This window comes from Miscanthus floridulus, chromosome 19 (genome assembly GCF_019320115.1).
Source record: "Miscanthus floridulus cultivar M001 chromosome 19, ASM1932011v1, whole genome shotgun sequence".
NCBI classification, from domain to species: Eukaryota; Viridiplantae; Streptophyta; class Magnoliopsida; order Poales; family Poaceae; genus Miscanthus; species Miscanthus floridulus.
Genome location: NC_089598.1, coordinates 53,490,622 through 53,513,227, shown reverse-complemented (window position 1 = coordinate 53,513,227; position 22,606 = coordinate 53,490,622). Strand labels below are relative to the sequence as shown.

The 22,606-nt window shown below is 45.7% G+C and overlaps 1 long non-coding RNA gene across 1 annotated transcript; it reads right to left on the bottom strand.

The window, feature by feature from the left end:
- Nucleotides 1-17,679: 17,679 nt before the first annotated feature.
- On the bottom strand, nt 17,680-22,056 carry LOC136529732 (uncharacterized). The gene is made up of 3 exons (XR_010777400.1): nt 21,773-22,056; nt 21,450-21,701; nt 17,680-19,782 (listed from the first exon to the last, which is right to left on the bottom strand). It is a non-coding gene; the product is annotated as an uncharacterized lncRNA (long non-coding RNA).
- Between the last annotated feature and the right edge of the window lie 550 nt (nt 22,057-22,606).

Below are 22,606 nucleotides of genomic sequence, written 5' to 3'. Positions count from 1 at the left end.
CAACATGGTGGGATAAACCCTGAGTACTCAAATGTACTCAGCTAGACTTACCCGTCATAAACAAAAATAAAGTAACACCAAGGATCATGCAAGGCTATATAAGTGGAGCTAGCTTCACACCATTTTGCATAAAAAGCCACTAATTAAGCTATATATTTTATAATTCGGTCATCAAGTTAATTATAGCCATTTATCTCTAGATTAGCAACTAACCTGTGCCAAACATGTGGTATATCATTTAGTAGCATAACAATAGTAACCATAGCCATTTATTATATCATCCTCAGAACCATTCCACTTGCCATTAACACTACGATAGAAGGAAGCTCGGTCAAATTTCTCACTATCCGAGAGAGACGACGATTCGAATCAATTTCAACCAGCTAGAAATTTATTCCTAATATAAACCCAGACATACCTACGCCAAGGTAGTCTTAGGTCACCTTTGGTATAACTCAGGTCCACATTTTGTGTGTTCGATCAGCGCTGCACAACCAGGGACAACCAGTTGCCAGGACGTTCAGCTCCAGCCTACCCTTGGGCTCACGTCTGGCTCTCCGCATATCCTTACTACCATCTAGAGTGTGCACTTTAATAGAACGAGGCCTGACCTGAGTTGAGCTACTTGGCTTCATGGTCGGAACGAGTTATCTAGCCAGCTAAGTGAGAGGCATGCGTTCAAAATGACCAAGGACCAACAACGATGCGGTCCTTAATCGGCGTAGATGGAATCACATGAGTCAACCTACAACGTAGACTCCATCCGGCCTCGATTTACAACATCCCATGATTCTTTTACATGATAGCAAATATAGCCAACCGTGGTTCATTGTCCACCTATCGCTCGTAGGTGATAGGAAATCACTCGACTTCTACCGAGCTAAGCATGGCTAAGCATATATTCGATCCTAGACCTATATAGGGTTCAAGGTATATGTCTGGACAAGGAAATTATATGCATCAAGAGTTTCCAATCAACTCCTATAACCTAATGCATGAAACATAAAAGGACACAAGTGATATTTGTAAAATATAGGAGGCTTAAAATGTTCCGGAGTGCCTAGGATTGGACACAACTCAGTTCAGTTAGCTCGTACCATCTTGGTGACATCTCCGGTCCTAGCACTTGCTTAGTCCTTCCATCTTCGGGATAGGTCCACCATACACCATCTTTGGGTTAGGCTCCAACATCACGTCCTTCACGTGGTTCATCTAGCGCACCTAGATGAGATGCAAGATGCAAGTGCATGAATATGAAGAATGGTAATAAGAGATGCATCACGCAAGAGTGTTCAAGACAAGTATAAGGTTACACCTCAAGACATATGCACTTAGAGAGCAAGTCATTTAATTAATTATTGCATAAACCTATCATGGTAAGTTAGAAGAAAATAACACCAAGCTTTCACCAATGAGGCACTCAAGTTAAGCTGCTTCAATCAACCATCTAGCACCAGCTACTCCTAGCAATCACAAAATCAAGATCAAGCATAAGCAATCAACTTCAAGTATATGCACAAAAATTGAATAGTAAAATAGCAGCCATTCAATTTAACCATAACTGGAGTTATAAGCATTCAATAAAGGTGATCCTAGACTTTCTGAAAAGCTTAGGAAGTTGTCTACAACTTTGTTATTTACACCTAGATTTGATTCAAAGGTTGACAAGGTTGAAAGACACTAATAAGTAGATCTGCACAAACTAGGATAGAAAACTGACATGAACTTCTGAAATGCATAACTGGAGTTCTAATCATCCAACAAACATGATTCTTAACTTTATGCAAATATTATTAAGTTATCTATAAGTTTCTTATTATCATCTTAAGATGATTCTACAGCTAACAAGGTTAAACAACACCAAGAAGGCATCTCTGTCCAGATTTGGATAGAAATCTGCCATTCCACTTTGACCAGCTATAACTAGAGTTCTAGACCACCAAAAAAGGATTTTCTTTAATATTTTGGAAAGCTTAGAAAAAGCACTACAACTCTTCTATTATCAATAAGACATAATTCTATGATTAAATAAGTCAAACAATAGAATCATTTAGATCTGTTCAGAGGACATGCAAAAGCTAACATCAAACTTGTGAAATTTCAGGACAAGCAATATAAGGAAATTATCTACAACTTTGGTATTCACCACATTTACATAAAACATCATTTGATCCATGAAGTTATCATCACAACAGAAAATGCACATGCGGCCATTTCTGAATATAACAATTTGATATTTCACTTGTTTTGCTAACAAAGAGCATACACACATGAGTCATTCAAGAACTTCAACCACCACTAACATACTTAGCAACACTTTATCGAACACCAAGCACTCAAAGCATCACCAAATACAATTACAAGCTTTATCTACAATCATGTTTTTATTAATCCTTTCTCCTAATAAACATATATATTATTTTAGTGATATATGAGAACAACTAGTTTGGGGTTGAGACTTTTATGAGTTGTAGATGTTATCAAACCATGGCTACTGCATAAATTTCACATGCTCAAGTTTTATAATTTAATTATTACAAAAAAGACAAATTGCTAATGCAAGAAAACATGTGAGAGCAAGATAAAACTAAAGATCAATATTTTCCATAAACACATAGCCATGTTAGGGTTTATCAGGCCACAATATCACCATGCAAAGGCAAAGGAACCACATTTCACATTTTTTGCATATATAAACCATTTAAAACCATTTATCAAGCATTAATCAAGTTAAATCAATAACTCAACCATACTACATCTAATGAACATCAATTTTTTTACCAAAGCACACATATAGCATCAGTAGCCTACCATAAAAATTTCATATCATTTGGAGCACCACAACTTTAGATATGAATTTATTTCTAGAAACCCCTAATTTACAAAGATAAATATGTGCAGTAAAAACTTTCTACTAAAACATATGATATTATGACTCTAATGCATATAAATACTCTCAAGGATTCCAAAAAGTCTTCATTTGCTATTTTACGATTTTTCTATGATTTATTATGATTTTCCAAAGTTTTAGCTAAAGTAAAAGCAATAAAGGAGAAACACATTTGCTTCGGAGACCCTGAACTTTCCTCAAATACCAATTCCAGCGAAATGGTCCTTCTAGTCACTATTCACATTAGTTATAGACTTTACAGATAGGCCCTCCCCTTTCTTCATATTCTTGCATGAGGTCCCTCCTCTTCTTCTTCCCGTCAGCAACAAAGGAGGCAGGGGACGGCTTGGGGCCGGCTAGCCTTGGCCACCAGGAGCCGACAGCGGCGGGGAGGGCCATGACCGTGTGATGGTGGGCCATGCCCATGGGTGGCCTCGGCCTGGCCAGAGGTAGCGTAGGTGGCATGGCCGCACGTGAACCCGAGGTCGCGGCGGGGCGGCCATGGTGGCAGCGGCCTCTGGTGATGGTTGGGGCCGAGGAAGAGGCGCTGGAGGTGCATCATGCGACGGTGAGGGCATGGGGTTGGCGGCTAGGTCTGAGGAGGCGTGGAGTAGCAAGGACATGCGGTGGTAGCATGCTTTGCTGGTGGCCATGGCTGTGCGCGCTCTACGCGCTCGTCAGAGGCAAGGGAGGGCGAGCGAGAGGCGAGAGCGAGCGCCTGGGAGGAGTGGGGAGTGAGGGCGAGTGAGGAGAGAGCGCTCGGGTGTCTCCCCATCAGCACAGAGGCACAGGGCACATGACAGCAATGGTGGGGGCGCGGCAAGTGCATGACGGACGCGTGAACATTTCGACGAACACCTGGCGAGCGATGGAGTAGCCAGCGTGGGATGTGTTTTTGGGCTAGTTATGGGCCAAATTGGACCTTGGGACCAAAAGAAAAGTTGAAGCCCACAAACTGCTCTCCAACTTTCATTAAGGGTGCCAAGTCATTAGAGCTATGGATTAGGAGATAATTAAGCCCTAAGCTGACACTATCAAAGCAAAATGAGGATTAAGGTAGAGCTCAGTTTTTGTTATCTTTGGGAGGTCAAACTTGGTCAAACTAAGTCCAACTTTTTACATGCTCGTCTCCAAGATGTAAACTCCAACTTTTATATTTGGCTCAACTTGAGTTGCTTAACAAAAATCTGAGAACGCGAAATGCCAACCATCACCAACATTGTAATCTCAGACAGCCAAAATTTCGAGATCCAAAATAGCGCTGGGTTTAGTTTTGAGGCCTCAGTTTGACTAAGTTAGGTACCAAACTAGCTCTTGACCCTTAAATAAAGTTTGTTGTACACAACACATGATACAACTTTTATTTAAGGTTCAACTTCGTATCTAGTCCTAAAATCATAGTTTCATCTTGGTCAAAACATCATCATGATAAACCCTAAATTAGAGTGTTAGACCGATTGAGGCATTTTCTTGGCACATGATCAACATGAACCCTTCATGACTTTTGTTCATGAGTTGAATTGGATTTGTTTGAGCAAGGTCATAGGGTTTGGTCAACATCCCATATTCTCATTCACTTAATAAAGCAATTCAAGCAAGGTCATAACTTATCATTTCATGTGACTTCTTGGCTCCAAACTTCATGAAACTTTTCTAGTGATGGAGATAGATAGATGTTAAGGTGATGCTCATGAAAGGGCCATGTTTAACACTACTCAAGCATACATTTCAAAAGGGCCAGCAAGTAAGCAATGGTGTGTTGTCCAAATTTAAGTTGGGCTCATTTTCATAGATTTGGCCTCAACACCTTCATCACCATTTCAGAGATAAGGAACTAAAGCTCTTGATTACCTCTTGATCTGTCATGTTTGAGCTCAAACCCACTGCCTAGCAAGTGGCTAACACCCAGGGTGTTACAAGGATCATATTTAGATTAAGTAGTTTATAGTTAGTATAAGTAGTTTTAATAGTTTAGGTTTGTTATTACGTTTTTGGATGAGCACAATCATATACTCGCCCAAATTGTAGTTATCTGTATATGCAATGAATCAATGAAAAAAGTTCTTTCAAATATTATGTTTCCTACTACTGTTCTTGCTACCTATCTTTGAGCCTTGCCATATTCTAGGAGATATTGCTACTCAATGAATGTTTTTTCTTTTTCTATATATATGAATGAAAAGTAAAAATTATCATGTATGGTTCCAGTTGTTTCTAGGAGAATCTAATAATAGTTCAACTGCTGACAATTATCGTAGTATAGTGTTGGATTAGCGTGACAATGGTCGGCTTAATACGGATATTGTTTACCTTATCCCGTGCCATCTATTCTCGCTGCCGATCAATCTAGACCGTATGTTTGGAAAAGAAACCTAGAACTACTCGGTCCATTCCCTAACTCCCCTCGGCCCTATCGGCGCATTGGCGGCTGTTGAAACCACTAAAAACCCCTAATACGAAGCCATTAGTTCTCCCCACCCATTGCTTCATCTTCATTCTCCCCACCAGTTGCTTCATCTTCATTCTCCCCACTCACCTTTGCTTGCCTTGCCTCGAGCACCTTGCATTGTTGTCATGGACAATGTCCCGTGAAGGTTAGATGGATTCGGTCACCTGCCACTATTTGTATTTGGTTCCAATTGGTTTTGGGTTTGGTATCAGTTTTATTCATATTAGGAATTTCTTCATTACAACAGATGTCTTACTTCAGAAGAAGCCATTACAATGCGAGCAACCTTGCCTTTTGGTGGCTAGGGGTGGCACCTAGACCCTAGATGATGTTGTTTGCTACTTGGGGATGGAGCATTCACCCAGATCGATTATTGATTGTTGAAGCCGCTGTTCGTCACCTCCTTAGACCACAAAATTTGACAAGAATCGTTCAAGACCCTGTTTGTGGAGAGATTTTTGTGCTTTGTAGGACTGGACAGGAAGTAGACATACTTTATAGATACAATGTGTCTGTGGATGGAGATGCTATCATCTTCACTATGGTTCACTACCTCAAGCTTTTGGGACCACATCAACCAATTGAGTACCTTAGCAGCTGTCTACCCATCCGACATTAAGTCTTAGAATTTGTGAAACTTTTATGTTAATGAAATTTATATGTACTAATGAAACCTCTAGATTAGTATGTATGAGTACTGCATAATCATTGAACTATTACTTTGGTTGAACTGTTAATTGAATCAGTTGGTCTTGATTGTGGTCCACGTATACACCTCTATATAAGCACATAGTATCCAAAATAGGCCTTCTTCTATAGGCAGATAGTACCCTGAACTAGCAATGACACAACATTTCATCTTGGCAGGAGTGTGAGGGTTTTGAGGGATGTTTTGGCGCCTTGGCAGGAGGCAAAAGCATAGACAAAAGACCTGGGCTAACCTCTTCACTCAGTGTGCAACACTTTGAACCCTGACTGCTCCATGGCTGCATCTAGCTCCAACTCCTCCTAGTGGTCGGCATCATCCTAGGGCGCCATCATGAGAAGGACACTGACTTCTAGTGGAGGAGGCTACAATAGGAGGTGGGTGCCCATCCGGTGCCATGTCAAGAACCACCCCTATGCATACCAGCCACCACTTTTGTGTCGCTATGGCTTGAAGATGCCTCAGTGGATTTCATGGAGTGATGGAAACCTAGGACGTCAGTACCACAGATGCTATAGGGCAAATAATGTAACTCAATTTCTTTCTTGTTTATTCTATTTTCATAATGCAAATGCTGAAATCCCACTGTACTTATGGTAATTTGGTTTTTTCGTAGCCCGACTTAGATTGCGGGTTCTTTAAGTGGCATGATCCCCCATATGGAAAATTTCTAAGGACTTTGATTTTGGATTTACATAACAAGAATTGGGAGCTGAAGGCAGAGGCCAATGTTACAACAAATGAAGAACATCTACAGGAGGAGGAAGAGATTATGCCACAGATTGAAGAAATGGCTAGGGTTCCAACGAAGATGATGGAAGATTTTGTACCTTTGATAAAGAAATGTGCTTCCTGTTCTTCTTTCACCTATTTTGTACTTACCTTAGTTCTTGACATGTTCATTGGCAAGTTGCTTAGTTTATCGCAGTAGATTCAAGTATCAATTTATGATGTATCGGTCTAAAATCTATCACTTTTGTACAACTATTGTTAAACTAAATGCAAGGTGATTATCCAGGTCTTCAATTTATTGAAATGTAAATGCTAGTACATCCAAGTATCAATTGACGTGTCAGACTAAAATCTATCACTATTGTACAACTATTGTTGAACTAAATGCAATGTGATTAACCAGGTGTTCAATATATGAAACTGTAAATGATAGTAGATCCAAGTATCAATTGATGTGTTGGAGGCATCCTACTTCCCTGGACATTGAGCCCTAGTACATGGGCAACCAATTTATTAAACTATATATACACTCCTACGGTCCTACCACACCTTCCTCCTATCCATTCCCCATTCTGCTCCCTTGCTCTGCTTCACCCTACTAGCGTCGGATGAAAGGTAGCCTCTAGCGTGCTCACTGCTCCTTCAACTCCAACCTCGCTGACGCATAAATCTTCAGCGCGTCGACCCTACTTCTATGCTCCATCCGGATCTAAGGTAACTGCACTAGATCTACTCCTCCACCGGATTCTATATTCCTTTGTATTGCTCTCTCGTGCTCTCTGCTCCTTCACCTCCAACCTAGCTACAGTAATTTTGTTAAATCTATAGATGAAAATGCATCTTATCATTCTAGAGTTTATGGTCTTGTATATCCATGGAGTGCAGCTTGTGAGCCTTATTGTCCTCAGTATTGGTTCACCGAATCAGTGCTTTGTGAACAAAGTCGATGAGCTAAATGAAAGTGTATCAATGGATGTGGATAGGGTTGTAGTGGTCAAGGCTCGAGATGACATGGAGATTGACAACGATCCCGTGGGGGTCGACAATGATCTGTAGGATATTATGGAGATTCACAACGATCCCATGGAGGTTGACTAGGATCTACATGGAGAATGATTAATTATGCAACCAATGATGTACATATGAAGGCCTTTTAACTTTTGCATAGTGTCGACCTAATTAGTATCTGCATTTTAGCTTTTGGCATGCTTGTTAGCTTGGTACTGTCCACCTACTTATTCGGTATGAATGTATGGAACTCAAGTGGGATTCCTTTAATCCAAGAGTACTAGCATTGTGCTTTCCTTATGTTTTCTAAGTGTGCAGTTTGGCTTCTTTCAATGTAACCTGTTTGGTTTGTGACCAAAATGTGCCAAGCCACAGGTTAGTCATGTCATTGTTTTTTTGGCAGCTGTTTGGTTTACTGCCACAACTATGGCATGCTACACTTTCTTAGCACCCTGTCCCACATGTCATCGACTCATTTTCTTGCCAAACCTTTCCAGAAGTGTGGCTTCAATTTTGCTCACCAAACTTTCTCGGGTAGTCACAGTTTGCTGAAGGTACGTGACAAGTTTTGGTCACCAACCAAATAGACCTATGTACCTTATTATTCACCATCGAACTTAAGTTGTCTTACTTTTAATCTGAGTACTGGAATTGTGCTTTTCTTAGTTTTCTAAGTGCGCAGTTTTCCTTTGTTTCAATGCCAAACATTAAGATTGTGTGCCTTAGTGTTCATCACCATATCATACGACGGGCTCCGGGTGGTAATAGGACCCAGCCACCGGTGATGGTACTGTGCATTCACCGCTACTTAGTTGCAAAATTTCCAATCCCACATTTGAACCCTCCCGCGTGGAACTGATGAAAGTTCAATTCCCACGTGGCGTAAAAGTTACGCAGAGAGCAAGCAACCCCTACCCCAACATCCCCCCTTAACCCTTCACCCCCACCATTGCACCCTCCCTCCCCAACACACACATAGCTTTTCTTGTCCTCATTGCTGCTATTTGTCATCGCCGCTCCTGCTCATCACCACTGCTCAGCTCTTGCTTTGCGTCGGTGCACATCGTCGGCTTGCCCGCACAGATCCACCGATGCACGAGCTAATGCTGTCACCAGCATTGCCACTCGTGCTCACCACCGCCAGATCCAAAGACAAGTGTAATAAGGCCCTACTTGCATCGCTGTCCCTTCTCCTCAAAACTCATCTCCTTACTAATGTTTATTGATGCAATTCCATGGTAGGGTAGCCTCATCTCTTTGGCTAGTGGTGTCCCTCTAGATGAAGGAGACCCTCAACATGAGGAATGCAGTGGACAGCCTCTTAGATGATGTGCTTGCTGACATCTTCAGCTACCTCCCCGCTCAGTCCTTGTGCTATTGTAAGTGTGTCTATCACTCCTAGAGGTGCATCATCTCTGACTCCTATCAACGTAAGAAGCTTTCATAGACTGTCATTGGCTTCTTTTATGGTAGCTAGTGGAAGGGCAATCACCACTTCACCAGCAACACCGGTGAATGGCCCTCCTTGTCCTTCTTGCCCTTCCCCCTTAAAAAAGTCCTAGTCTCAGATTGTTGCAGCGACCTCGTCCTTTGCTGGTGTGCTAGGCCTAATGGATTACATCGCTATGTTGTCTATAATCCGATGACCCACAAATGGCATGTACTGCCATGTAGCATTCATTCTATTGGTTAGGCTCACTTAAGTTTTGACCCAACGTCCTCACACTTCCATGTGATTGAATTTGTTGAGGTGGAGGGTGCGTGCATAGATGTGGAGATCTACTCATCTAAAACTACAGCATGGATCTTTAAGGAATCTGAATGAGGTGAGGGTAGTATTATTCTACATTCAAAATCAAGAAGTGTTTTTCTTAATGGTTTTATGCACATGCTTGAGTACTTTGCAATAGTTGCTGTGGATATGGAGAGAAATACATGGAGGATAATTCGTAAACCAGGTGGTGTTGAAATGTCCATCCATCAAGCTCAAGGTCACTTGTGTGTGTGCTCTGCTGATTTTCGCAATAGGTCTTGGCTTTTAATGTGGATACTTGAAGACTACGGTACTGATAACTAGAGTTTGAAGCATGTTGTGGACATGGAGGAACTGTTTGGACACATGAATATTAAAGTTAGTTTTGAGCTTTATAATGAGGAGTACAGAGTAATTACAGTTCACCCAAAATGGAATTTCATTTTCCTTATTGGGAAGGATAGAACATTGATTGCATATGACATGGACCGTAGAAAGGTTCATGTCATCTATGCCCATGTCATCCGCTTTTGTAGATCAAGAGGTCATTTCCATATGAACAGGCCTTACTATCTTCCTTATGTTCCCTTGTTCATATAGTCTTTAGCAAAGCAGTAAATGTGCATTTTCTACATTTCATCGTCACGATAGTCTTTGTTCAGGTAGGGAGTTGTTTTCATTCTATATATGTATAGGCCAATTTTGGCTTGTTAACTAAAGGCATGGTATGTTCAATATTATTAATTCTACTGCTTTGTTCAGGTTGTTGATCAGTGATGAATAACAGGGGTTCCATGGTGCATTGGCTACCAATCCAAAGGATGCACTAATTATATTCATTTTGCCTTGTAAGCAGGAGTGCCACATAGAAGGAGCACAACTACGTCATTCCATTATGTAAGTCTATATAGATCAGTACCTTTAGTATGCTCTATGCACCGCTTGTGTTAGGACATCAGTTGAGAAAGATGTTATGGTAGCGTCCATTGTTATTGTAAAAAGTACTCTTGTTTGTGAACATGATTTATGGATGTAATGATTATATATCTGTATGCTTTGTGTTCATGAAGCCATTAAGGGCCTAGCTGAATTAGTAACTATTGTGAAACTGGATGAAATTCTATCACCATCGCTATACATATGATGCGGCAGGGATCAAAAGTATATCACCACCAAATCCTTTAGTAACCCAACACTGACTAAACAATCATCAAAGGCGGATCGTGGTGCAAGGCGACGGTGACCATGACCTTTGTATTGGTGGATTATACGCTGAAGCGATGGTGGTGTTAACCTCTACACATGTGTCTCGGCCATCGAACCGATAGTGAACCCGCACCTCTAACAGTCGGGTTGAAGTATAAGGCGACGGTGCTGGTGACCACTACACAGGCAGTTGATGTGCCCCACATAATGGTTTTGATAGCCTCAACATAGGTGGATCATTTGCCAACGTAGCATCCACAGCCAGGTCGTGCTCCAATGTGACTGAAGTAAGGACCTAACCACGAATGGATCATAAGCCAATCAACGGTGTTAGTGTACACCACAGTCGGTCCTAGATGCCAACGGTGAAGGCTATGACCATCACTGTCGATAGCTTACTACTGAGGCCGAAATTGGACTACGATATGGGTTATGACATGGATGTGAAAGGTGTGAGTGTAGTAGTGAATCATAGGCACATGTTACATTGATGAAAGTAAAGTGAAGGAAATGAAATCAAACAAACCTAAGTGCCTAAAATTATTTAGAGGGATGCTAAGATGCCTAAGGAGAGGGTGGAAAGAGGAGAAACTCTTGCCCTATGGCCTTAGCGAGGTGCTTCATCTTTACATCAGTGCTTATGCAAAGGGCGTGAAAGCTGTCATCTAGATCTAAGTGAGCCATCCTCAACTCCGCTACTCACTCTTCTAAAGCCCTATTATTGTTCCTAAGTGTAGAAACTACACAAAGGAGCCTCTCTACATCACTCTTTTCAGCGTGATCCTCATCTTCAAAGCGCCCTAGTGGCTCGTTGATAGATGGTGGATCACATGTCCACCAAACCATCTTGGGGGAGCTTGTGGAATCTAGTGACTCCTAGAGCTTCCTCTGCTCCTCAGAGGTGATGGGGGGTATGAAGACCTTGCCATGCCCCGAACCACCACCCACGATCATGCGGTTCTTCATGATGGTGGGCATTGAGGGTTTATATGAGTGGGTATACTCCGCACTCGACACATCCCCCAAGGAGATAGTGATGGCACAAGGATTCTCCACCCTAGGACTCTTTGCCTTGAGTCCCAATTAGCCCGTGGTAGGCCTTTTGGGTGTCGGTGATCGAGACAATGGCTTCTGGAGTACTCTGCGTGGAGTCAGAGACTAAGAAGCAGCATGAGGACGACTGGGGGCTGGGGCAAGGTTGGTCAACCTCTATGGAGGTCACCCAACTCCCCCATGGCACCTGGCTACCCTCTGATAGGTGGGATAATGGGTAGGGGCTTGACTTTTAGCGTGTCGATGGCCATGACAGCGGTTTGGCTCTCTGGATGGGTGTTTGGAGGGTTGGAAGTGCCTTCCCCATGGGAACAATGGACATCTTGCTAAGATCATGATTTGGGGCCATGGTGAAGGCTCTCTTGGTGGCTTGGGAGGCACAAGGGAGAAGGAGAACAGCTGGTGATGGAAGGAGGTGAGGTGGAAGAAGGGAGAAGGGGAGGAGAAGCTAAGAAGAGGTCGTGCCAATGTTCACAACCCTTGTTTTTGTGAGGATTACAACTGAGGGCTTATTGTGAACATTGTACAATGTTCAGGTTGACTGGGTCGAGTTAGATGGCTCCCTGTGGCGGTCACCCAACCTCCATCTGATGTAAGTAGACCAAGTGGCTTTGGCTTGGGACTCTCCTTACTTTCTTCTACACATTCTCTAAATGGTGGCTAGGGAATCCTCCATTAGGCCATCTCCTGACCTCCTTATGGAGCTACCCTGGGCCTATTTCTGGCCTAGAGACAAGTCTAGCGATGTGTAGTCTACACTAGTGCAAAAGCTAACCAAAAAGCAAAAAGAAGTAAAGACATGTAGAATTTAGTTATGTTAGTTCAGAATTAATGATAGATTCTAACATGTCAACTTCTTTTTTCTGGTGGCTCATGCTCATAGAAAACTTTAAGATGTTGGCCATTTACCTTAAAGATGTTGCCATCGTCATCCTAGAGTGTGATGGCTCCATGTGTCATAGCGTCAATGATGAGGAATGGTCCTTCCCACTTGCTCTTTAGTTACCCATGGCCAAATAGCTTGACCCTTGAGTTAAATATGAGGACCTTGTCTCCTGGGTTAAACTCCTTCACCTTTATCCTCTTGTCATGCTTTCTCTCTCCACTCCTCTAACTTAGAGATTTGCATCTTTCTGTTTGTTCCTATGGCTAGCAGATCCATGTTCCATTGCTAGATGGCCCAATGTGCCTTGAAGTCCAATTCGACGAGCAGATGGCAAGTCTTTTCATATACAAGTTGGTATGGTGTCATACCAATTGGTGTCTTGTATGCGGTCCTATATGCCCAAAGTGCATCTAGCAACTTGATTTTCCATGTTGTACCCATCTCATTCACGGTCTTTTATAGAATGTTCTTGATTTATTTATTTGATGTTTTTGCTTGACCGCTTGTCTGAGGATGATATGGAGTTGCAACATTGTGTCTTATGCCTTGCTCCATCAAAAAGCAATAGAATTTTCTTTCGATGAAATAGGACCCCCCCCCCCCATCATGAAAACCAATTTTGGGGTGCCAAACCTTGGGAGAATGACCTTGCGGAACATTTTCTTTAACGTTTGTGCATCTGCATTGAGGCAGGACATTGCTCCTACCCATTTGGACACATAGTCCACTGCCACCAAGATATACTCACAGCCTTGTGACTTAGGAAAGGGTCCCATATAGTCAATGCCCCATACATCGAAGAGTTCAACTTGCAGGTTGTTGGTGAGTGGCATTTCATCACGGGTATTAATGTTCCCGTGCTTCTAGCACCTTGCGCATTTCTTAACATAATCTTTTGTATTGTTGTGCATGGTTGGCCAGTAGAAACCACTTTGCCAAATATTCGCATGGGTTCTGAATGCTCCATAGTGGCCTCCATGTTCTGCTCCATGACATTTTTCTATGATCCTGATTCCTTCATCCATGAGTACACACCTTCTCAACATTCCATCATTGCAGACTCTGAAAGATATGACTCATCCCAAAGGTGCACTCAGCTTTCTTGGGTGAGCCTTTTCTTGTCTGCCCTTGGTGGTACATGGCCTGCAACAATGAAATTAGATATGTTCATGTACCAGGGTTGGAGTCCATGACTTTGAGGAGTGTGTCATCTCAGAGGAAGTCATCATGGGCAAATCCTATGCATCCTTGAATTGCCTTCTAGACAAATGATCAGGAACAAATTTTTCTACCCCTTTTTATCTTTTGTTTCAAGATCAAATTCTTGGAGCAGCAGGATCTATCTTATTAAATGGGGTTTAGCATCTTTCTTAGTGAGCAGGTATTTTAGAGCAGCATGATTAGTGTAAACGATCACTTTAGCTCTAACTAAGTAAGATCTAAACTTGTCTATAGCAAAAACCATGGCCAATAGTTCCTTTTTAGTTGTTGCATAATTCAATTGTGGCCCTATTAAGGTTTTGCTAGCATATGAGATTGCATGATGTTTCTTATCTTTGGTTTGTCCTAAGATAGCACCAACATCATAATCACTCGCATCACACATTATCTCAAAGGGAAGTGTCCAATCAGGGGGTTGAATGATTGGAGTAGAAATAAGTGCTTTCTTAAGATAGTAAAAAGCATCTAAGCACTCATCATTGAAGTCAAAGGGTGCATCTTTGGCAAGCAAGTTTGTTAAAGGATGGCAATTTGAGAGAAATCTTTTATAAACTGCCTATAAAAACTAGCATGCCCAAGAAAGCTATGAACACCCTTAACATTCATGGGAGTTGGGAGCTACTCTATGACTTCTATCTTAGCCTTATCCACCTATATCCCCCGTTCGACACTCTATGTCCCAGCACTATACCTTCCCGAACCATGAAATGGCATTTTTCCCAATTCAGGACTAAGTGCTTCTCTTCGCATCATTATAAGACTCAGTCCAGGTTCTCAAGACAATCATCAAAAGTCTTACCATAGATGGAGAAATCATGCATGAAAACTTCCATGATTTCTTCGATCATATAAGAGAAGATGGACATCATGCACCTTTGGAAAGAAGCAGGGGCATCTCTACTCAATATGCATATGTCCCATAGGGGCATGTGAAAGTGGTCTTACTCTGATCGTCAGGATGGATAGTAATTTGATGATAACCCGAATACCCATCAAGGAAATAGAAGAAAGAATGCTTTGCAAGCCGTTCCAACATCTCATCGATGAAAGGCAATGGGAAGTGATCTTTCTTTGTAGCCTTGTTAAGTTTTCGGTAATCTATACGCATCCTCCAACCCATGACGGTTCTTGAGGGATCAACTTGTTCTTATCATTTCTAACAACCGTCATGCCTCCCTTCTTAGGCACAACTTACACAGGACTAACCCACTTGCTATTGGGGATGGGATAGATTATACCCACATGCAAGAGTTTTAGGACCTCTTTCTTCACTACCTCCCTCATCGCATTGTTTAGCCTCCTTTGAGGCTCCCTAGAAGATGTGGCACTGGGCTCGATATGGATGCGATGTGTGCAAAGAGTGGGACTAATCCCTTTGAGATCTTGATGGGAGTAGCCTAAGAGAGGCTAATGCTTCTCTAGAATGGTGAGGAGTTTGAAGGTCTCCTCCACAGAGAGCTTATCACTAATGATTACAGGGGCCTCATGATCTCCTTTGAGAAAAGCATACTTAAGTCCAGAAGGAAGGGGTTTGAGTTCTATTGGAGGCTTGGATGGGAGCTCGGATTTCTCCAAGTCTAAGGGTTCTTCTAGTCTAGACTCTTCTTGGATGAAATCTTCAGCATCTTCTTCTAGATTGGGATGAGAGGATTCTAGAAGAGATGTAGCCATCACTTCCTCCATCGAATTAGGCTCGAGGTCTAATTTCGTCTTGGAATTTGTAGAGTTGGTCAGCAGAATTGACAGGTAGAAATTCTTCCTGAGATGATCCTTAAGGCTCTCCTCATAATACCCATCAAGGAGTTTCATGAGTGGGTGCCCAATTAACAAGTCGAACTCCTCTATATCAAAGATAAAGAAATTCTAGAGGATGTTGATCTTGTTAATTGTGGCAGGAATGTTTGTGCAATTCCATAGCCCTCAACCAATTGCCCAAAAGGTAACTTAAGGAATTTATGGGTAGCGGTTAGAGGTTCCTCTCCTAGAGTGCATTTGCTAAGGATATGACATAATGCTTACTCCAACGGTAGGACCATAAAGAGAGTCCAAAGCTGTTCTATTTATAAAACATGGAATGGTTGTGGAGGACAAAAGAATCTAAATCACTTCTGACGAAGCTTCGGCCTCCTTGAGCCATTCATTGCTCATGATAGATGTGAGCTCCTAGATTGTCTCCTTGAGGTATTTCTCCTCAAGTTGATCTAGACTATGATGATTAGGAGCTTCTCAAGTAGTAGACTTCTTTTTGCACTAGTCAATTCGAGGCATTTCTGAAATTGAAAAAGAGATTATCCTCGATATCAAAAGAAAATTCCAAAGGTTGAATTTCTTCTTCCTTTGGAACGTTCGGGGTTGGTGGTTTAGATTCGACAGCTAGTTCTTAGGATGTGGACAACAAAGTTTTAGCTATCGAGGTTCCTTCTTCTACGTTAGGGGCTAGGTTATCCTCCTCAGGGGCTTCATCATAGACATTAGTGTAGGGGGTGTTCTAAATAATTTTCACAAGAACAACCCTCCCTCCACTAATGGGGAGATGCAAGAATGCTCCCCCGGAGGCTAGGTTGAGGAACTGTGCGGAATTCTGGCTAAGACTAAGATAGAAATGTTGCAACAAAGTCAGCTCGGCTATAGCTATTGATGATACTAAGTTTGTGAGACAGACCCATGCCACTCCTAGAGACTCCTCCTTTTGCCTAAAGGTTAGGATCTCTACTCAAAGACGAGCAACACGGGGAATAGGGAAGTAAGGCAAAATTTGGATTGCAACCTCTCCCATTCTCCTTGTACATTTCCTATGTGGCGAGTATACCATCATTTGGCTATTCCCATCAAAGAGAATGGAAATAGCTTCTACTTGAGGGTATCTCACCTCATGCCTTGAATGTTATGCATGAGCATAACTATTCAAAGTCACGTAGATGTCTATAGGGGTTTTCATCATCGTCCCTAGAAAAAGGCTTCTCCTAAACCATCGCTATGAGACTCGAGCGAACTTATAACGAACAACCAAAATGGCTTGGGATGAACGAGGTGACTCTAAACTAGCACCCAATGGAGCAACATACTAGAAGATAGGTGTTTGATCCATGGTGTATGTGGAAAGAAGGGTTCGATCAAACAAAGATAACTCAGACAACTTGATTCTAGTTAAGACAGCTACCGTCCCCGCCAAAAGTGCTAGAAAAGCTTGTTGACACCTAAAGTGGCAAACAGGTAAACCGCAAGCATATAGTTGTCATTGTAGCCTTCACCAAGAGTATTTTAGGTATCGTATTTCTAGGGTAAACATGAAGTGAACTAACTAAGGATCAAGACCGTCCTATGATGATACAAAAAAGCCTATGGAACTTGGGTAGAGAGGATCTAGATAACAATGATATCTGGTAAAGATAGTAGTCATAAAGGGCAGATCACCCACCTTGCTTACCGGAGGCAATAAGCGAGACAATAGTGGATGAAACCTCTATCCAAAGTGGCTACCTTGTTACTGGAGCCCTACCTTTTAAGAACTTGCCTACAACACATGGTGGAATGCAAATGCTAGATAGGACTGTCACCACCTGCTAGCTACCATAAACAATCCATGTGACAAGCGGTATACATAGGCAAGATATAGTCTAGACACCACGTCTACACTATACTTACTACTCTAACCTCGGCCAACTAAGTTCCCTTAGAAAGGCTAGCATTTTACTAAAGTAAAGCGGTGTACATGTAAGAAGGCTTATATAACTACTAGCAGAGATAGAATATCAATTACTATAAAGAACTTGGATGTATTACTTACTAGAAGATAGCATCCGCTGAGGTACACCTTGGAAAAGACTCTCGATAGGCCTGGGGCATTCTTCTGAAGACTTCCCTCACACTCTCCCTAATTGCACAGCACTATAGCAGAGATTCATTAAAAGCTACTAGAGTGTGGTTTACTCTAATGTGTCATGCCTGAGAGTGAAGTCTAGGAGGGTATTTATAGCTGGAGTAAGAGGCAGTACCACATGAGCGATCTAGTTGACTTCTTCTCCTAGCCCTTGGATCAAACCGACCTTGAACTGACCTTTGATCAATGGTCCAGATCAAGGGGGTGTGAAGCGAACCAGGATTTCAAAAATGAAATTCTGACTCTCTTGCCCCTCTGTGATAGTCCTAGGATACCTCAGCTATCACGGGCATCCACTTTTTAGATGATTACAAAGTCATACAACACATCAGGGTACAAAAATTAAGCCTATTACATTAATCTAGTTACAAGTCCTTTGGACTAAATCAAACAAAACACCGAAAATCTAAATCGTAGCAGCGAAGCTTGACAAGTCTTCGATCCACAGGCATCCTTGAGAGTAGATCCACAAACCAACTATCATTCACAACACCACTGCGAGGCAAGAAATCTACACACCACCAGATGTGTGCAGGCCATGGTCAGCACCAAATGAGCTTTGGTGGAAAATAGAAAATAAAGGGATCTAGTGATCCTAGTGGTTTGGCTGTAGTTTGCATCCTTAGCGCATGCAGAAATAGCATCAAAAGTAATAATATCTTCTCAAGTTCCAAACCACACTCTCATTCTCACCATCCACTCATCATCATCATAAGTCACCACTCATCATCCTTCACAACACCCTTACTCTCTCAGTCTAGTCGACAAGGCGGCCTCCGCACGCCCCTTGTCTCAACGGCCTCAAGCTGGACCTTATCTTCAGGGGGAGAGAAGCAAAGCACAAGAGAAGCTAGTGAGCTGAACCCTGCACACTGGTAAGTGATCATGTCTAAGACCATGGCTATACTATAGATTATTAACCTCTGTAGAGAGTACAATGTTACCCCCACATTAATACCACCGATGAATCACCATCAGCGATGAGCACCGCCACTGCATACTAGGCCGACTAACACTAGTCCTATCCACTAGCCAGAGCGAAGATATATAGACGCCACTATATAAGCTAGGGTCGTGTCATCGAAGTAGCACGGAGTAACCCTCACCCTCCTAACACTAATTGCATAGGGCCACAGACCGCGTGCCTACTCACTCCCACAGAGATTGATGGTCGCCTGCACTACTAGGGCAATGGGCCATAGCCACTTAGGCATGTGGTGTGTATGAAAGTATCTCATGATTTATGGTTGCAAGTCCTTTGGTTGGCCTGAGCGAGCACCTTCCACCAAACCATGTGCCCTCATAGCACTAGACTCACCCTATAGAGGTGGTCTATCCATTCCCCCAAACTTCTCATCCCAAAGTCCCTCGAGGACAATCAATCCCTCCAGGATTCTATGTTTCCGCCACAGGAACTACCCTTGGTGCACTTCGTACACCACAACAACCTCTCGCTCCAGCTAGTACCTCCAAGAATTAGGTCGAGGGCAAGGAAGTATATCTAGAACTCCTCACATCTCCACCACCCACTAGGGATTCACCGCTCACATCACATATCAAACCACACCTCATGGGGGGCCTCGTGGCTAAAACCCCAACCACCATCCACAACATCCAAACATCCATCACACATCACATAACAAGGAATATATGTAATTATGATGGAGTAAATGCAAGCAAGGAGACATGCATATATATAAGTGTGAGCGCAGAGCTGGGTAATTAGGGTGAAGTGGTTTCAATCAAGGCAAACAAGGCTCAGGCAATAGCATGCATCGCATATTCCAGCAAAGGAATAAATGTAAAACGCTAGCAGTTCTACTTTGCAATGCCTAATAGGATTCTCTAAGTAAAAGGTGCTGCCATGACACCTACAGTGTAGAGAAAGTAGTGGTATGTGTCTTCGGAAGTCGTTGTAGCCGGTCAGCGGGAGTCTCCTTCTCCATCCGAGGCGTCCTTGAGTCCATCCGAGCTCAACCCGTCGCTACGGAACAAAAACTAAGAACTACCACCAATAAGATGCAACAAAACCGCGACAAAACCTAACACGACTAAACACCAGAACTGCACTAGGAGGTAGAGCAAGATTTTAGAAAAATTATGAAACTGGAGCAAGGATGAGATTGATACGAATTTTAGAAAGTGGAAAGGTTTTTCTGAAAAACTGATGAAAAGAAGAAGGGCAAGGAACCGGATGGGCTGCTTTGCTCAGCTGGCGGCCCACCAGCACAAGGTGGAAGGGAGCTTCGGCGCAGGCCAGACCCCGAGCTGGGCCCGGCGCTGCCAACGGCCCAGAGGAAAGGAGAGGCCCAAGGCTGAGGGGAGAGGAGGCAGGCTTCAGCTTGGGCCCGAGGAAGGGCTGATGCCTGCGTGGGCTTTGGAAGCCTCGTCCTGCCGGCCGGCCCGCTTGGCTATTTGCTCCACCCAGCAGAGACGGAAGGGAACAGGGCGTTCCCCGGTGCTTGGCCGAGCGCCCGAGCGCTAGGCGGCTCCTTGGCCGGCGCCTGCGAGCGCCGCGGCTGCATGAGGGTGAGGCCAGGTCAGCTGTGGTGGTGCCGGCGACAGGTGGGGGCTGAACGAGGGGGCTTCGGCTGTGCGTCGGCCGCGCGTACGGTGCCCTGATGGCGGCTTCGGCGACGAGCGCGGCAGGGCAGAGCCGACGTCAATGCAGCGCGGTGCGAGTGGCAGGCCAGAAAGGTAGGGCCTTGGCCGTGTTCCTTGGGAGGCGGACAATGTGCCCGCTCCGGTGGCCGTGTGCGTGCAGCATTGCCGGGCCTCGCTGGCGACAGCGGCCGGCCGCAGTTCCTGTGACGAGCTCGAGCGGCCGCGTGCAGATGGAGGCCGGGAGGTGGCGCTCCAGTGCGTGGCCTCGCCCACGACGGGTGTTCTCGTGGAGCCATCATGTTCGAGCGTGAGCATGCCGGCGTGCTGGCGTTCCGGTCGTGCGGTGACCGTTAGTGGCCCCCGGTCACGGCATGGCGCTGCGGCGATGCGCTGTGCGAGTGCGTGCGTGAGGTGGCCGCACGAAGGCGGGGCAGGGCAGCAGCGGTGTGGCGCCCACGGCCGGGCCGTGACCGAGCGCGTGGTCCGTGGCCGCGGTGGTTCAGCTGTGCCCGCGTGGCGGAGGAGGGCAAGCGAGGTCCGTGGCCGCGGTGGTTCAGCTGTGCCCGCGTGGCGTGATGCCGTGAGGTCGCGCTCCATGGCGGGGCCGTGAGGTCGCGAACAGTGCGGCTACGCGTGTCGTGCCACGGCATGGACGTGCGGCAAGGGCGGCAAGGTCTTGGCTTGGACTCCGTCGGACCGGGAGAAGGGCATGGACGAGGCGACCTCGCTCAGTGCCGTGGCTGCGCGAGTGCGCGTGCACATGTGTCGGAACTCGGAACAGGCGCGTGTCCGCGGCCGTGGGTGAGCTCGCGACGTTCGTGCGTGAACGGCGGCGGCGCCCCAGCGGTGCTCGGTGGAGGGCCCAAAGGCTCGGCGTTTGGCTGTGCCGTACCCGAGCTCTAGCTCGCAGGCGTGCGTGTGGTGCGTGCCATGGAATAACGACGTTCCACGGCCGGCAGAGTCGTGACGATGCGCGACGAGGGTGAGGCGGCGCGACGGCCGGGCTGGCATGGAACGGCAAGCTCAACGGAAAGGAAAGGTCTTGGGCACTTGGAGCTCACCGGCGGGCTCATCGGCGGCGGATTGCGCGGTGCCGGTTGGGCTCGACGCGGGCAGGGCCGGTGCAAAGCAAAGGCGTAGCTTGGTGGTCTTCGCGGTTCGAGCGGCTCCCCTCGACGTCGCGGCGTGGCTTGACGGCGAGACCGTGGCTGCGGCGGCTCGCAGCGGGGCAAGACCGCGACGACGTCGTGGCCGCGCTGACGCCCGGCGTTGTGCGATGTCGCGGCTCCGGGCAAGGTGAGGCTGTGGCTTCCCTACGGCGTTCGGGTCAGCGGAAACGTCGACCGAAGGGAGAAAGGTCGAAGCTTTGGGTCGCGGGGCTCACCGGGTTCGTGGCGAGGCTGAAGTGCGTGGCGTTCACCGGGCTCGACGCGGGGAGGCAAGGTGGGCGGAGGCACGGTCGTGGCGTCCGCAGCTCCGCGTCATGGCGAGCACGGAGCAACGTCGAGGTGAACCGAGGCAGCGACGCGGGGTGGCAAGCGGCGCCGGGCAGGGCGGCGAGGCAGAGGGCCCGCCGAGGTGCTACCGCGGCATGGGCGCGGCGGCGAGCGACCTCCACAGTGTCGTCGACCTGTGTGGAGTGGGGGGCGAGGCAGAGAAGACGGGAAGGCAGGGTGGCGACTGGGAGAGGGAGTTGGGATGGGAGGCTGCAGGCCGGGGGCTTTTATAGCCGGTGTCTAGGGTTCGCGGAGGGGCCTGGAGCTACGAGCGGCGGCGATCTTCGACGTCCGCGCTTCGGAGTACGTGGCGTGCATCCAGCGCTGTGGCTCGGGAAACTTCGAGAAGGGGGCGTCGGGGCTCTGCCTGCTGTGCAGTCAAGGGCGCTCCACAAATCGCGGCATGGGGCGCGGCTCAGGCGGGGTCCGCGGTTTCGTCATGGCGCTTGGCGTGGCTCAGGCGGAGAGCAGCGCGGCACCGGGTCGGAAAGCAGGGGCGAGCAGGTGGACGGTAGGAGATGACAGCAGGGTGACGGGAAGGAAACGGGACGAGCAGTTTCTGGCGCTGACTCAAGGGCCCGGCTGTCCACGGCTTCCGCTGCGCTCTTGCGAGGCGCGCGGGCAGCGTTGACGGAAGGCGACGAAGGTCACGGAGCGGCGTCGGGCGAGAACCGGAGAGAGCGTCACCCCATCCGATTCCCTGGCTGGCAGGTGGGGCCCGA